Source organism: Phascolarctos cinereus, unplaced genomic scaffold (genome assembly GCF_003287225.1).
Source record: "Phascolarctos cinereus isolate Bilbo 61053 unplaced genomic scaffold, phaCin_HiC Scaffold_726;HRSCAF=1367, whole genome shotgun sequence".
In the NCBI taxonomy this organism is placed as follows: Eukaryota; Metazoa; Chordata; class Mammalia; order Diprotodontia; family Phascolarctidae; genus Phascolarctos; species Phascolarctos cinereus.
The window spans coordinates 195,153,396-195,168,652 of NW_027556098.1; the positions used below are offsets into that span (position 1 = coordinate 195,153,396).

General features: G+C 39.1%; 1 pseudogene; it reads right to left on the reverse strand.

Annotated features, from left to right (window-relative positions):
• Positions 1-125: 125 nt before the first annotated feature.
• LOC144454363 (ankyrin and armadillo repeat-containing protein pseudogene) lies at positions 126-7,795 on the reverse strand (annotated as a pseudogene).
• Between the last annotated feature and the right edge of the window lie 7,462 nt (positions 7,796-15,257).

Here is a 15,257-nt window from a genome sequence, read left to right on the forward strand (position 1 = left end):
GTTTAGAATTCAGATGAATTTGAGTCAGATCTAAAAGTAAGCTAAAGAGGCAAGGTTAGGGTTCTCCATCCACCTAGCCCATATTCTTGTCTTTATTATGTGTACCTGTCAGCAGCAAAGTCTGGCTATTTGGGGGCTTCATTCTGACCAACAAAAACCTCAGTCTCCATACATTCTCCTTCCCACCCCCAGCAATGAATCTGCAGTCCCGGGGAATTACGTGGGTATATATGAAAATCTGTGAACATTGTAAGCAATATAAATTGAGAGATAACATCCAACTATATAACACAATGCAAACATAGATATCTAACACATTACACACCCTAGAGCTGCATGCAGCTAACCTTAATGTGAGTAGCATAATACACACTCTATGATCAATAGTTTCCATGACAATGGCATCTATTAAACAAAAGACACTAATCTCAAGGCAGTGCAAAACATAGCATTACATGACAGTTGCATTAGGTGACCAAATAGATCACACGCAGAAACATGCAACTTTGTACCACTGCAGTTTTATCTGTAATACATTGGAGAAAAGCACAAAAACCAATGATGCTTAACACAGCAATGTATGTCAAACGTATAAATTATATTTAACACATAACACGTATCAGTTACACACAAGGCACACATTACCTATCCTGTGATAATCAGCATCAGTCAGCTGCATGAGTAAACGTTTTCCATTTCTCCTACAGTAACATATGGTAGAGTGCTCACTAGTTCAACATCCAAGGAAGGCACTGCTAAAGCTTGTCTTGAAGAGCTTGTCTTCATCCTGAGAACTACCAATCTATAGTCCTAATGCAGAGATTATATCTGTTTCTACGCTCTATTAAGTACAAAGAGAGTAGGTCTTTCCTTTACTTCTATGTTTGCTAGAAACTAGAACTGGGCCACCGTGGGTTTTTGCTCTTATAACTGACTTTAGGAGGCCTTTATGGTACAAGAGGGAAAATGGAAGACTGAGTAGGGTGGCCATGTTGTTCACCTTCAAGACCATTTCTCCCATGGTGACTTTACTGTGATAAAACATTTAAAACATCTTATTTTGAGCCATCTGGCATTGGATTTTTAGCTACACCTCCCAGAGATTCACAAGAACCACAAAACGAAGGAAGCAATAATAACTCTCTGGTCACACTATATAGTAGTTGTTCAAGTGGACACCTACTGGAATAGCACAGAGAAAGTCTCACATAAAAGGTATATCCTCTGCATGCTTGAAAGATTATTAGCTAAGGAGGAGTTTTATATGTGTTGGTGCAATGTTAAGAGTTTTTACCGATTTGAGTTCTTATTAAGTATTTTGTTCTCTTTAAGTTCATGTATGGTGCAGGGATTTCTTGAACAGTGTTTTTAGTCCCAGTGATTTTGTAGTAACAAAAGGACTATCCTGTGGCTTTGTTTGTGCAAAAACTTTTCAATTTAATGTAATCAAAATTATCCATTTTGCATTTTATAATGTTCTTTATCTCTTGTTTAGTCATAAATTCTTCTGTTCCATATAAATCTGACAGGTAAACTATACCTTGCTCTCATAATTTGCTTATAGTATCAGCCTTTATTATATCTAAATCATGTACCCATTTTGACTTTATTTTGGTATATGGTGTAAAATGTTATAGTCTATGCCTAGTTTCTACCATACTCTTTTCCAGTTTTCCCAGCAGTTTTGTCAAATGGTTGAGTTCTTATCCCAGAAGCTGGGGTCTTTGGGTTTATCAAACAGTAGATTACTATAGTCATTGACTACTGTGTCTTGTGTACCTAAGCTATTCCACTGATCCACCACTCTATTTTTTTTTTCTTCTGGCTAGGCAATGGGGTTAAGTGACTTGCCCAGGGTCACACAGCTATTAAGTGTCAAGTGTCGAAGGCTGGATTTGAACTCAAGTCCTCCTGACTCCAAGGCCAGAGCTCTATTCACTGCACCACTTAGCTGCCCTGGACCACTCTATTTCTTACCAATACTAAGTAATTTTGATGATTGCTGCTATACAATACAATTTAAGATCTGGTATGGCTAGGCCACCTTCCCTAGCATTTCTTCTCATTATTGTTCTTTTTTATTCTTCCAAATGAATCTCGTCTATAAAATAATTTTTTGGTAGTTTGATTGGTATAGTACTGAATAAGTAAATTAGCTTAGGTAGAATGGTCATTTTTATTATATGAGCTCAGCCTACCCATGAGCAACTGATGTTTTTCCAATTATTTAGATCTGACTTTATTTGTGTAAAAAGTGGCTTGTAATTGTATTCACATAGTTCCTGGGTTTGTTTCAGTAGGTAGACTCCTAAATATTTTATAATGTCTACAGCAACTTTAAATGGAATTTCTCTTTCTATCTCTTGCTGTTGGGCTTTGTTGGTAATATATAGAAATTCTCATGATTTATGTGGGTTTATTTTATATCCTGCAACTTTGCTAAAGTTGTTTATTATTTCAAGTAGTTTTCATTTGATTCTCTAAGTATATCATCATATCATTTGTAAAGAGTGATAGCTTTGTTTCTTCTTTGACTATTCTAATATGCTTAATTTCTTTTTCTTCTCTTATTGCTAAAGCAAACGTTTCTAGTACCATATTGAACAACAGGAGTGATAATGGACATCCTTGTTTCACCCCTGATCTTATGGGAAATGCTTCTGGCTTATCCTCATTACATATAATGCTTGCTGATGGTTTTAGGTAGATGCTACTAATCATTTTAAGGAAGACTCCATTTATTCCTATGCTCTCTATTGTTTTTAATAGGAATGGGTGTTGTGTTTTGTCAAAAGCTTTTTCTACATCTATTGAGATGATCATGTGATTTCTGTTAGTTTTTTTGTTGATATGATCAATTATGCTGATAGTTTTCCTAATATTTAACCAGCCCTGCATTCCTGGTATAAATCCTACCTGGTCATAGTGTATTATTTTTGTGATAAGTTGTTGTATTCTATTTGCTAATATTTTATTTAAAATGTTTGCATCTATATTCATTAGGGAAATTGGTCTATAATTTTCTTTCTATTTTGACTCTTCCTAGTTTAGGTATCAGCACCATATTTGTATCACAAAAAGAATCTGGTAAGACTGCTTCTTCACTTATTTTCCCAAATAGTCTATATAGTATTGGAATTAATTGTTCTTTAAATGTTCGATAGAATTTGCTTGTAAATCCATCTGGCCCTGGAGATTTTTTCCTAGGGAGTTCATTGATGGCCTGTTCAATTTCTTTTTCTGAGATGGGGTTATTTAAGTATTTTATATTCACATTCACAGTTATGATTATTATCTGTGTCTTTCTCTCCACCCACATCCCCTCCTCCATTTGCTTTTCTTTCTCCTTTTTTCCTTTTCCCTCCTCACTAGAGTTTTGCTTTTGACCACCACCTCCCTCAATCTGCCCTCTCTTCTATCCCCCCTCCCTTTTCTTTCCCCTTTCCCCTCCTGCTCCCTATATGGCAAGTTAGATTTCTATACCTGAGTATGTTATTCCCTCCTGGAGCCAAATGTTCATCTCCCTTCTTTTCCTCTACTATAATATATCTTTGTGCCTCTTCATGTGATGTAATTTACCCTTTTCTGCCTTCTCCTTTCCTCTTTTCCCATTACAGTTCCTTTTCACCATTTCATTAGGTTTTTTATCATCACATCAAAGTCAACTTAAACCCACTCCCTCTATGTATATCCCTTCTAAATGTCATAATAAAGATACAGTTTTCAAGAGTTATAAGTATCATCTTCTCATGTAGGGATGTAAACAGTTTACCCTTATGGGATAACACACTGGGTTTTTTTTTTCCTTTTCTTGTTTACCTTTTTATGTCTCTCTTGAGTCTTGTATTGAAGATCAAATTTTCCATTGAACTCTGGTCTTTTCATCAGGAAAATCTGGAAGTTCCCTATTTCATTGAATATCCATCTCTTCCTATGAAAAATTATGCCCAATTTTGCTGGGTAGTTGATCCTTGGTTGTAATCCTAGCTCCTTTGCTTTACAAAATATCATACTTCAAGCCCTCTGATCTTTGAATGTGGAAGCTGCAAGGTCCTGCCCTGACTGTGGTTCTACGATATTTGAATTGTTTCTTTCTGGCTACTTGCAGGATTTTCTCCTTGACCTGATAATTCTGGAATTTGGCTACAATATTCCTTGGTGTTTTCTATTTGGGATCTCTTTCAGGAGGTGATCTGTGGATTCTTTTGATGACTATTTTACCCTGTGGTTCTAGGGCCTCAGGGCAGTTTTCCTTGATGATCTCCTGAAAGATGCTGTCCAGGCTCTTTCTTTCTTTCATCATAGCTTTCAAGTAGACCAATAATTCTTAAGTTATCTCTCCTGGATCTCTTTTCCAGGTCAGTTGTTTTTCCAATGAGGTATTTTACATTTTCTTCTATTTTTTCATTCTTTTGATTTTGTTTGACAGATTCTTGATGCCTCATAGAGTCACTAGCTTCCAATTGCCCAATTCTAATTTTTAATGAATTGTTTTCTTTAGTTAGCTTTTGTACCTCCTTTTCCATTTGGCCCATTTTACTTTTTTAGGAAATTCTCTTCAGTGAGTTTTGTGCCTTCTTTTCCATTTGGCCAATCCTACTTTTTAAGGAGTTGTTTTCTTTAGTATACTTTTTTTCCATTTTGTCAAAAGAATTGTTCAATTTTTCTTCTATTTCTTTTATTTGACTTTTAAAATCCTTCTTGAGCTCTTCCAAGAAGGCTTTTTGGGCTGGAGACCAGTTCATATTCCCCTCTGAGGTTTCAGATGTGGGTATATTGACAATGTTGTCCTCTCCTGAATTTATGTTTTGATCTTCCTGTCACCAAGATATTTCTCTATGGTCATTGTTTTTCTATGTTGCTTTTTGTTCATGTTGTTTGCCTTTTTTCTGGCTTTTAAAGTTGACCTCTGTTTCTGGGGCACAGTCCTAGGCTTCTTGTGCTGGGGGCTAGGGGCCTGGTTACTAGTTTGCTGAGGTAGGGCTTGCCACTGGCTTGCTGGTAGTCCCCTTCAGCCACAGCAAGCAATCCCTCTAGACTCATGAGCTTAAAGACTGTTGTATCTCATCTTTCTGCTGACTCCACTATTTCAGGATTTTTCCTGGGAAAACATTCTCTGGGTTTTTCAAAGTCAGCAAGGGACGATGATAGCAACTTACTGCTTACTCCGCCATCTTGACTCCCGGAAGTTGAAATAGGTGACTTTCAAACATTCAGTCTGTGGGATAAAAAGACTCCAGGAGAAGTCGCTGCCCCTGCTGTCACTGCTACTGCTACTGATTCAGTCACTCCCAAGGCCTGCTCCTGGTTTGCTGGTGCAGGGGCTCTATTGGCTGCCTTGCTCTGGACTGTGCTTCTCTCTCACCCAGTTCTGGCAGTACCCTCCCACTGATCTTGTAAGTAGTCTCTGGCATCTGTGGGCTGAGAAGACTGGAAACCACCAGTGCTGCCAGTTATTCAGTCCCCCAATGCCTGCTCTGGCTTTGCTTAGGCTCTGCTCTGCGCCCTGTACACTGAATGCTCCTTTCTCAGACCGGTGCAATAGTCCTTTCCTGTCGACCTTCCAGGTTGTCTTGGGCTGGAAATCTGCCTCACTCTGTCTTTTTGTCGATTCCACCACTGTAGAATTTGTTCAGAGTCACCTTTTAGAAGTATTTGAAGAGGTTTGGGGGAGAGCTCAGGTGAGTCCGGGCTTTCACTCTGCCATCTTGGCTCTACCTGTCCTATGTTATAAGACAAGGACTATTTCTCTGGAAGGGATGGTCCCCTGAAACAGGCCAAATTTCAACTGTTATAAGACAAGGACTATTTCTCTGGAAGGGATGGTCCCCTGAAACAGGCCAAATTTCAACAACCTGCCTGTACTCACTGGATTATAAATTGGAGAGCTGTGTCCCTGATCTGTTTCTTCCCATGTAGTTGAGGTGGTTGGACAACATGGTCTCTAAGATCCTTTCCAGATCTATCAGTCAGATAATTTATAACACTTGGACATTTTATTCTACTTCAGTTCTGCCTCATTTTCAGTTAGAGCTTGACTGACCTTTCTCTGTGACTCCTGACTGACCTCTCTCTTACCCACATGGGTAAGTCACTTCCCTGCTTGAGAGTGGGGGAGAAGGCTCAGCTTCCTCTACTGAAAGTTATGTTGACTCAGTATCCCATGATCCCAGTCCTGCTTGTCAATAAGTGTTGAGGGAGGTGTCACCCAGTCCCCTGATATTGATTACCTAGTCCCCTGATAATTGATCACATAGCCAAGTCATTCCCTACCTGTGACCTGTCCCATTCTTGCTAGCTTGGTGAGGAATTGAGATGAAAGGGCCCAGCCTCTTCTGCTTAGGTGGACATATCTGAATTGTCTTAAAGTTACCTATAAACACTGAAGCCATCTTCAGTGATCAGCTCATCTATGTGTTGCTACCTTGATGTACTTATAATTTTAATTCTCTTTGTCCTGAATTTTCCCTTGTTAATCAGTGTGAAAAGCCCAAATGAAGAATTTTCCTTTCAATACCTCCTCTATAAAAATCAAGGAACTGAATCGTCCTTAACAGGTGATGCTTGAGTTCCCTTTCAATTCTAAAAAGATATTTTAAGGATTGTTTTGTTACAGTTTGGTGGGGAGGGGGAGATGGTGGTTTTAAGTCCTTTTTTCCTCCCCTTCTCCAAAAGTATGTTTGCTATATGTGATGCCAGTCCATTTCAGACTTTTTCAGTGCCAAGTGTGAAGAAACAACTGACCTTGATAATTAGAATCTAGTTATGAAGAACAATTAGTTTAAATAGGAAGCTACCAGGTCTCTCTCCCTCCACAGGGTAGTATCCACCCCACTCTCTCCCCACTTCCAACTGACAATATCTTTAGTGTCACTTGCCCTGAGAGTAGTTTATAGTATTTGCCTCCACATGCATAAATTCCTAGTTACAAGCTCTGGCTCACAGTAAAAATTTTTGACCAAAACGCCATGATAAAAAAAAAATGCAGACATGTTAGAGTATAGGGTACAACATAAAAATGGGTAGCAAATTCATCATTATTTTTTAATGACTTAAAACCTCAAAGTATTTACTTATTAACTTTTGGAAGCACTTTTTGTGTATGGGAGAGAGATGTTCCATCTACTTTGTGAAATGATCTAGAATGATTTCAAATACAACTGTGAAAAGTATGATTTGAAAAGAGTATATGCTTACCTGCTGCACTAAACTCTTCAAAGATATCTTTATCTGTTTGAGGCTTCCCTTCAACATCAATATCCATAAGAGAACGCCATATTTCAGAGAACCGCACCCTTTTTTCTTTTGGCATATATATTCCATGCCAGAGTGATTTTATCATGTAGTCAACATTAATCAGAATTTGTCCAATTCGAGTGTCAAAATAAGCAGGAGGCAGCTGGCAACATGAACTTTGATCATAATTAATTTCAAAAGTGACAGAAGGAATTTGATTCAAACAATAAATTCCAACAGACAACTCTCTTAGGATCTGATGAACTACTCTATAATCCAGGTTTACATTTGGATCCACTGGTGCTAGCAGGACTGCAGTGGAGAAGCCTACATTTTTCAACTCACTTATAAGTCCATCCGGGAGTTGTATATGGCTGCGTATGTCCTCTTGTGCAGAGAGCCAACTAGCAATCACAGTAGCAAGTAAGTCTTGAACCTCGCTTCGGTCATACTTTTCAAAAAGGGCACTGGCATTCCTCTTCAGTGCCAAATTGGACCGATAGGTAGCCTCATCTGATTGGTCAAATCTAACTAATCCTTTTTTTGGATACCTTAACATTTTCTGAAAAGTTTCTTTTTGAAGTTCCTGGAATTAGAAACAAACAAACAACCACCACCACAAAGGTGACAAAGTTCAGCATTGTTATGAATCTGGATTTCATAAGAAACAAATATGAAATCTATTATGCAAGTATTCATTCCATTGTTATAAAATTATTTTTAATAATGAATTATCAAATGTCAAAATTTCAGTGCAACAAAAATAAGGGAGCAATCACACATGTAGGTAACAGTAATAAAAGGCAGTGTGGCAAAGCAAAAAGAGATCCAGGACTTGAAACCAGGAAAGCCTGGGTTCAAGTACTGTCTCTGGCATATGCCTTCTGTGTGGCCTCGGACAAGCAATATTAATCTCTGGAGGCTCTAGGCAACCCTCTGAGACTGTAAGTTGCAGAGAAGGTGCTAACTTATAGGGGCCTTTCTTTTGGAAGGAAAAGAGCATTATGTTTTTGTGGTACTGGATTCAACATCACAGGACCCCAATGATGGGAAAAAAGTGAATGAAAACAATAGAGGATAGCTACCATCTAAATAATTTCTCAGAACAGAGAGGGTGTCCTAATTCAAAACAATGATTTGGAAAATTTAAAGATTTGCAACCCTGCTATTTTAAGCAGGAGAGGTGAACTTATTTGTAATGGCTACCATGCTGATATTCTTCAGTGTAGATGGCTAACAACAAACAGTATCATTTCAAAACATAACCCACTTAGGACTCTTTCACAAAGCAATAACTTCTAAGTGCCTTAATTAATACTTTAGTGATTTAGATGAAGTATTTGAATTCTCATTTGCTAACTCTAGAATGTTTATTCTCCTTAAGAAGTCTGTACTGCCCACTGTCATGCAATACATGTGTCTTTGACAGCAGTGTCCATGTAGATAACTAGTATCCTTTATATTGAAGATTACATCTTTGAGTTGCACTTTTAATGTAGTCTTTGAAAAGAGGCTTCTCTATGCAAGAGACCAGCATTTTGAACATACATTTAGGCATCTCTTTTGCCATTTCTTCATGATGAAATCTTTCTCTTCTCTTTTATAAATGTGAGGATTGTTTTGGACATTCTATAATACTTGTTCCCTGAGGTGTATAAATAGTCTGTAAAAGTGATATCAGCTGACTGGACACTCTAGTCCGTGTTTATGCTCATGAATTGTGATGTACATTTCCATTAAGTGGGAAGGGTGAATATAGTTTAGGTGTAAGGTACAGGGCCATGCTGACTGAATACCTATTTATAATACTTTACAGTGAAGGTATTTGAGGCTAGCTGGCACAAAATTTTTCTACTCTAAATATTTCATTCTACTGTATCTATTTTTGTGACCTTGTCACTTTCAGACTAAAATGCTTAATGTGTAAAAAATAATGCTTACATCAATAGAAAGGAATAGATTCTCTATCCCTTAAATATCCTTGGCTGTAATTGCTTTATGCTTTCTATAAATGTAAAAACATACATTCAAAGCTGGAAAAAAATTTAGAAATGAAATGCATTCTTTGGCTATTCTTCTATATGTTACACTTGTCACACTGTCATACATTCAGTTTATTTTTACTTTTGCACTTCAGTTGGAAAATTTAAGCTCAATTTTCAACTTCTTATACAACAAAGGTGTCAGGAAACATCTTGATTCTTGGAGGAGTATGTGTCTGGGATGGTTACAATAAAACTACATCTTGAACCTATCACACTGGCTAAAATGATAGAAGGGGAAAATGACAAATGCTGGAGGGGATGTGGAAAAATTAGGACACTAATACACTATTGGTGGAATTATGAACTGATCCAACCATTTTGGAGAGCAATTACGTGAGAACTTAGGAACCTTCCCTTTTACATAGAGGGCAACACAATCCTCCCAGTCCCCCAGGCTCAAAACCTAGGAGTGTTTCTGGATTCCTCACTATCTCTCACCCCCAAAACACCTTATCCAATCTCTTGTCAAGGCCTGTTAATTCCTCCGTTTCACCTTTGCATCAACTCTCCAATAAGCCCTCTTCTCTCCTCTGACACTAGCCACCCTCTAGTGCAGACCCTTATCACCTCACACCTGGATTACTGCAAAAGCCTGCTGGTGGATCTGCCTGCCTCAAGTCTCTCCCTACTCCAATAACATCCTCCATTTGGCCTCTAAAGTGATTTAACTAAAGTGTAGGTCTGATCATGTCAAACTTCCCCAATACATCTCCTGACCTGCCGCACCGCCCCCCCCCAACTCCAGTGGCTTCCTATTATCTCCAGGAACAAATGCAAAATGCTGTTTGTGGTTAAAAGCCCTTCATAACTTAGCCCTCTCCCCCCTACCTTTCCAAGCCTCTTAACACCTTACTCCCTGACGTGCATTCTTTTATTCGATGACACTGGCCTTCTGGATGTTTCTTGAACAAGCCCTTCCAGCCTCCAGGAATTTTCTCTAGTTGTCCCCGATGCCTGGAACACTCTTCTGCCTGCTGACCTCCCTAGCTTCCTTTAAGTTCCAACTAAAATTCCATCTTTTACTGGATATCTTTTCCAACCCCACTAAATTCTAGTGTCTTCCTTCCTATTTATCCTGTTTTGTATTTGCTTTGCATATATTCATTTGCAAATTGTCTCCTCCCTTTAGATTGTAAGCTCTTTGAGGGCAGGACTTTTTTTTTGTATCCCAGTCTTATAACAAAGATTGAATGTTGATTGAATAAATACAGTGGATAAAGGGCTGGGTCTGAAGTCAGGAAGAATTCCTAAATTCAAATCTGGCCTCAGACACTTATTAGCTATATGACCCTGGGTAAATAACTTAATCCTGTTTGCCTCAGTTTCCTCATCTGTAAAATAAACTGGATAAGGAAATGACAAATCACCTCAGAATCTTTGCCAAGAAAACTCTAAATGGAGTCAGGAAGTGCTGGACACGACTGAAAAACGACTGAACAACAACTATTTAAACTTTATGTCACCTAATTTTATTTTTATATTGACCTATGATCTCATCTGTGTAGGAAACACCCCATGATGAAATTCCCTTTCACAGAAACAAAAACAGAAAGCAGCAGCTCCTTTCTAACTCAGTCAGCTGGTGACCCTAGACACGTGACTCCACCTGGCTGAGCTTCATTTTCCTTTCTGTCTCGTAGGGACAATAATAGCACCTACTTCACTGGGTTGTTGTGAGGTTCAAATGAGTAACATCAGTAAAGTACTTTTGCAAACCTTGAAGGGCTATATAAATTCTTTTTCTTCGTCGCTGGTGCCACCGAGAGGTTAAGATGCTTGCCCACAGGCATCCAGCGTGTATTAAAGCAGCGCTTGAATGCAGACCTTGCAGCGCCCTCTTGGCAGGCTCTTCTTCTATCCCATGGGCCGCAGCCAGCTCTAGCACCTAACAAATGTAAATAAATACTGCGCCGTGTGTGGGAGGAGCCAGTCTAAGGGATCTCCGGCTGCGAAGGTGGGGGTGGGGGCTTGTGGGGAAATCCAGTCCCCCAGACACGGACTTAGTAGGGTCCTGCCCACTCCTTCCCACGGTGTTACCTTCGTCTGTGGTAGGGCAAGGGGGCGGAGGCAGCACTTGCGCTGCCCAGGTTCCCGGGGCTGGTGGGTCGGGCCTCCGCCCAGGCTCGCAGGGTCCAGAGGCCGGTGGGCCGGGGTTCGAAGCCGTTCCTGGACTCTTGTGGGGGAGGGGAGGGGCGGAGGCAACGATCTGGACATCTTTGTGCTCCCCGGATGGTCCTAAAGGGCAGTTTTAATATGGTTTTTAAACTCCATTGGTGGGGGGAATTTTCTCACTGGGACTCCCTGTACCATTGAAATCAAAGGTCTTGTTAAAAAAAAAACTGGACCATTTAGTGACTAATATTAGAACAATCAACCCAGTGGAGGCATGGATTGCAAACAGAACTACAAAGCACAATCCTTGTTCTCAGTTTACAAATGAGTAGGGGAAAAGATACATATATACATAAAGATATACAAACACAACATTGTGCAATAAAATGAGAAATTTGCAAATCTTAAAGAGTTATATATATGTATGTATATATAAAAACACATAATACACATATACACATAAGTATACAACAAATACAGTGCAAACAGTATACTGATAATGCCACATGAATGCTAGATACTAAGAGTACTGCAGGTGTTCTGAATTGAGATTTGATTTGGGCCTTAACGGATGGGCATGAATTGGAGGACCAACATGAGGGAATATAAAGAATTTTGCAGGGACTGTTATTAGACCACTTTGGCTGCAGCAAAATCCATAGGGGAATAGCAGGAGATAGTTTGAAAAATATCCCAGACAATGCATTTCCACTTCTCAAATATCCTCTATGATTTTACCTCTGTTCTCTTAAGTTCCTTCCATGTATCACACTGATCTATGTGCCTGTCACATTATCTAGGTAAACTAAAAGGTCTTTGAGGACAAGGACTTATAATTTTTTTCTTTGTATTTTCAGCACTAAGCAGAATGCCTTGCATGTAGTTGTAGCAGTGATGTTTGATGGTACTTAATTACTTGACAGAAACCAGTAATAGTAGCAATGATGGTTGAATTAGATTTAGGTAGGTATGTGCTAAATTGTATTAAGCCTTGAATGCTAAGGTGTTAGGAAGTAAAAGCAATTAACAAATGTATTATCGTATTTGGTACTTTTTCCTGTGGGCTGGAGAACATTTTGGAATTTGTGCAGTGTTTTGAATCATCCCAAACCACTTGTGACCTTACCAACAATTCTCCTGGTGATTCCATTTGGCCACGAATGAGAAAACTGCAAAGAACATTAAGAGCAAATAGACACATGTATAGCGGCCTTAAGAAAGCTGTAATTAATGAACAATGATGAGCATGAGAAGTGGCATTAAAAGCATGCCAAATCTAGATCATCAGAATGAGGTTACTTCCTGATAGTCCAAGTGCTTCAGTGGGATACCCCCAAGATCCTGAAAAACCAATAGACAAGAATTACATGATGACTGCATTACTCTCCCTCAGTAGAGGCATCAACCACACCAAAAAAAATCACAAATTCTCACAAGTAACAGATTAAGCAGGAGAACTACTCAAGTATTGTTGAGTTTGGGGAGTAGTGATGAAAGTATGTTTTTGAGAGATTAATAGTAGTGGTCAGCATGGGCTACAATTGAGACTAAGGGCAACAGAATGCTTTTCTTTAACTTGGAGACTGTCGAAGTGAATTCTTTCAGGACACTAGGACCCACAGGTCTATTCCTCATCATTTCAGGTAGCGCCCTAACATTCTTGGGGTCCACCCTGAACTCATCACCAATGGCTTCAGAGAAGGTCTAAGTGAATTCTTTCACACCTGAACCAGCTCTCCCAACTCTAACCTCAACAGGAAGGTTGGTAAAGTTAAAGAAAGCATTTATTGGGGTGATGTACCCAAGAGGGGCCTGCTTCCAATGAGGGAGAGCCCCAGTGGGCTGTGCTGCATGTGGGAGGCAAAGCATAGGCCACAGGCCCTGCTCCCCTAAGCAGAGTGGCCCCTGCTTCCTGTAGGAGGCAAAGGCAATTAGCTAGGTCAAAGGTATGGTTTAAATACAATTTTATGGAATAGGGGGAAGGGGACAAGAGAATGGGAGAGGCAAGCATGGCTCCAAAATGCCCGGGATATCAGGTAGTCTGGAGGTGATAAGCAAAGAGAACAGAAAAGGGGAGGGGAAGAATTGTTCTGGAATTGAGGGTGCTTTGTGAAAGTACACAGATAAGTGATGCTGAGGGTTTCAATGCATAGTCTTTGATCACTTTTCTGCCTGGTCACATCCTGCATACTATCCACTATCTCATGTGCTGCTTGCTTCCATCTGCCTCAAGCACTCTTTTCTACCTCATCATTAGTACACATATTTGGGACAGATATTCCATATTATAGGCAAGAGGGAGAACAAGGTAGATTTCCTTCGATAAACTCCATAGCACTTCTAAGAATCCCAAAGTACTTCCTGGTACGAAGACCCAGCTTTTCAACACCAATTTCTCTATTGTTGGAAATCTTGGAACACTACAATTTCAAAGAGATTGAAGTGGATATAGACAACAGCATTCCAAAGACAATACTTTGGCAAGGATAGAAAAGATAAAAGTCTGTTCTAACATCATCTTTGTGGCATCTAGAAGAAACTCCTTTAGATATATTACAAAGATGATGCAAATTCCTACCCATTCATTTAAAGGAGTTGAAACAGACATATCCTGCCATTCCCAGGATATATTTCCAATATATCCCAAACGAATTTTGCTGTAATAACTTGTGCTAACATTAGAAACATATCAAACCTTTTCTTCTAAAAACAATCTGCCACAATATAGTTATTAAAGGCCATAAAATAGCCTCTTTATACTCATCTTCCTGTGTTTCACAATTTTATTTCACTGCAACACAGATATAGATGTCTAAGCCTTCCATTTAACCTGTAAACTGAGGGAATCCACACAGGAACAAAATTTAATTTGATGTGTGGAAGAGGGATTGTGGGGATAGTCTATATATATTTGGTTTTTCTTTGAAATGTATATTACTGAGTTCACTAAGATAATGGGAAGAGGAAAGAATATTGTGGTTATGAAGAGAATGAGATAGGAAAGCAAGGTGAAAGTTAAAGAAGTCAAAGTCCTTGTTTACAATGTGAAACAAAGCAATTTGTGAAATTTTGTTTTTGTTTAGGCATATCTGACTCTTCGTGACTCCATTGGGGTTTTCTTGGCAAAAATACTAAAGTGGTTTGCCATTTCCTTCTCCAGCTCATTTTAAAGATGATGAGCTGAGGCAAACCAGGTTAAGGAACTTGTCCAGGGTCACACAACTAGTAATGGGAGACTAGATTTCAACTCAGGAAGGTAAGTCTTCCTGACTTCAGGCCTGGCACTCTATTCATTGTGCTACCTAGAACTTCTGTGTAAATGGATTTAATGGCTCAGAGCTTAAGGCTGATTGTAAAATGTGAGTAAATTCCCAGGATCTTAGAATTGTAGCAGTGATCTTTTTCAGAAGTACAGTGAGAGAAATTATTATTAACCAACGCTTTGGGGATACCCAGAGTTCTCCCCTTTTTATTAAATCTTGATTTAAAAAACTTCAGTCTAAGGACATTGCTGATGAGATTGAAATAATTTTCTAGTTCAAACCCCATCCAAGTGAAGTAGCTACTGTGTTCTGCTCGGGCTCTGATGGGGTATTCATTCTTTGAATGGATTGCCCAAGGCTGGGGGTGATCTGGGTATAAAGTGTCTTGGTCTAAGGGTAACATGTCACTCTCAGCCCCTATTGAACACCTACTACTCCCCGAAGCATATGTAAACTGTGAGCCTACCACCATGATGTCTTTTGGTCTGAGAGATGGCCAAATGACCAAATTTTTTATTAATAACATACTGGCCTTATTAATAAAATTATTAAATTACCCAGAAACTATGTCTCTTGAACTTTTAAAATCACGACACGACAC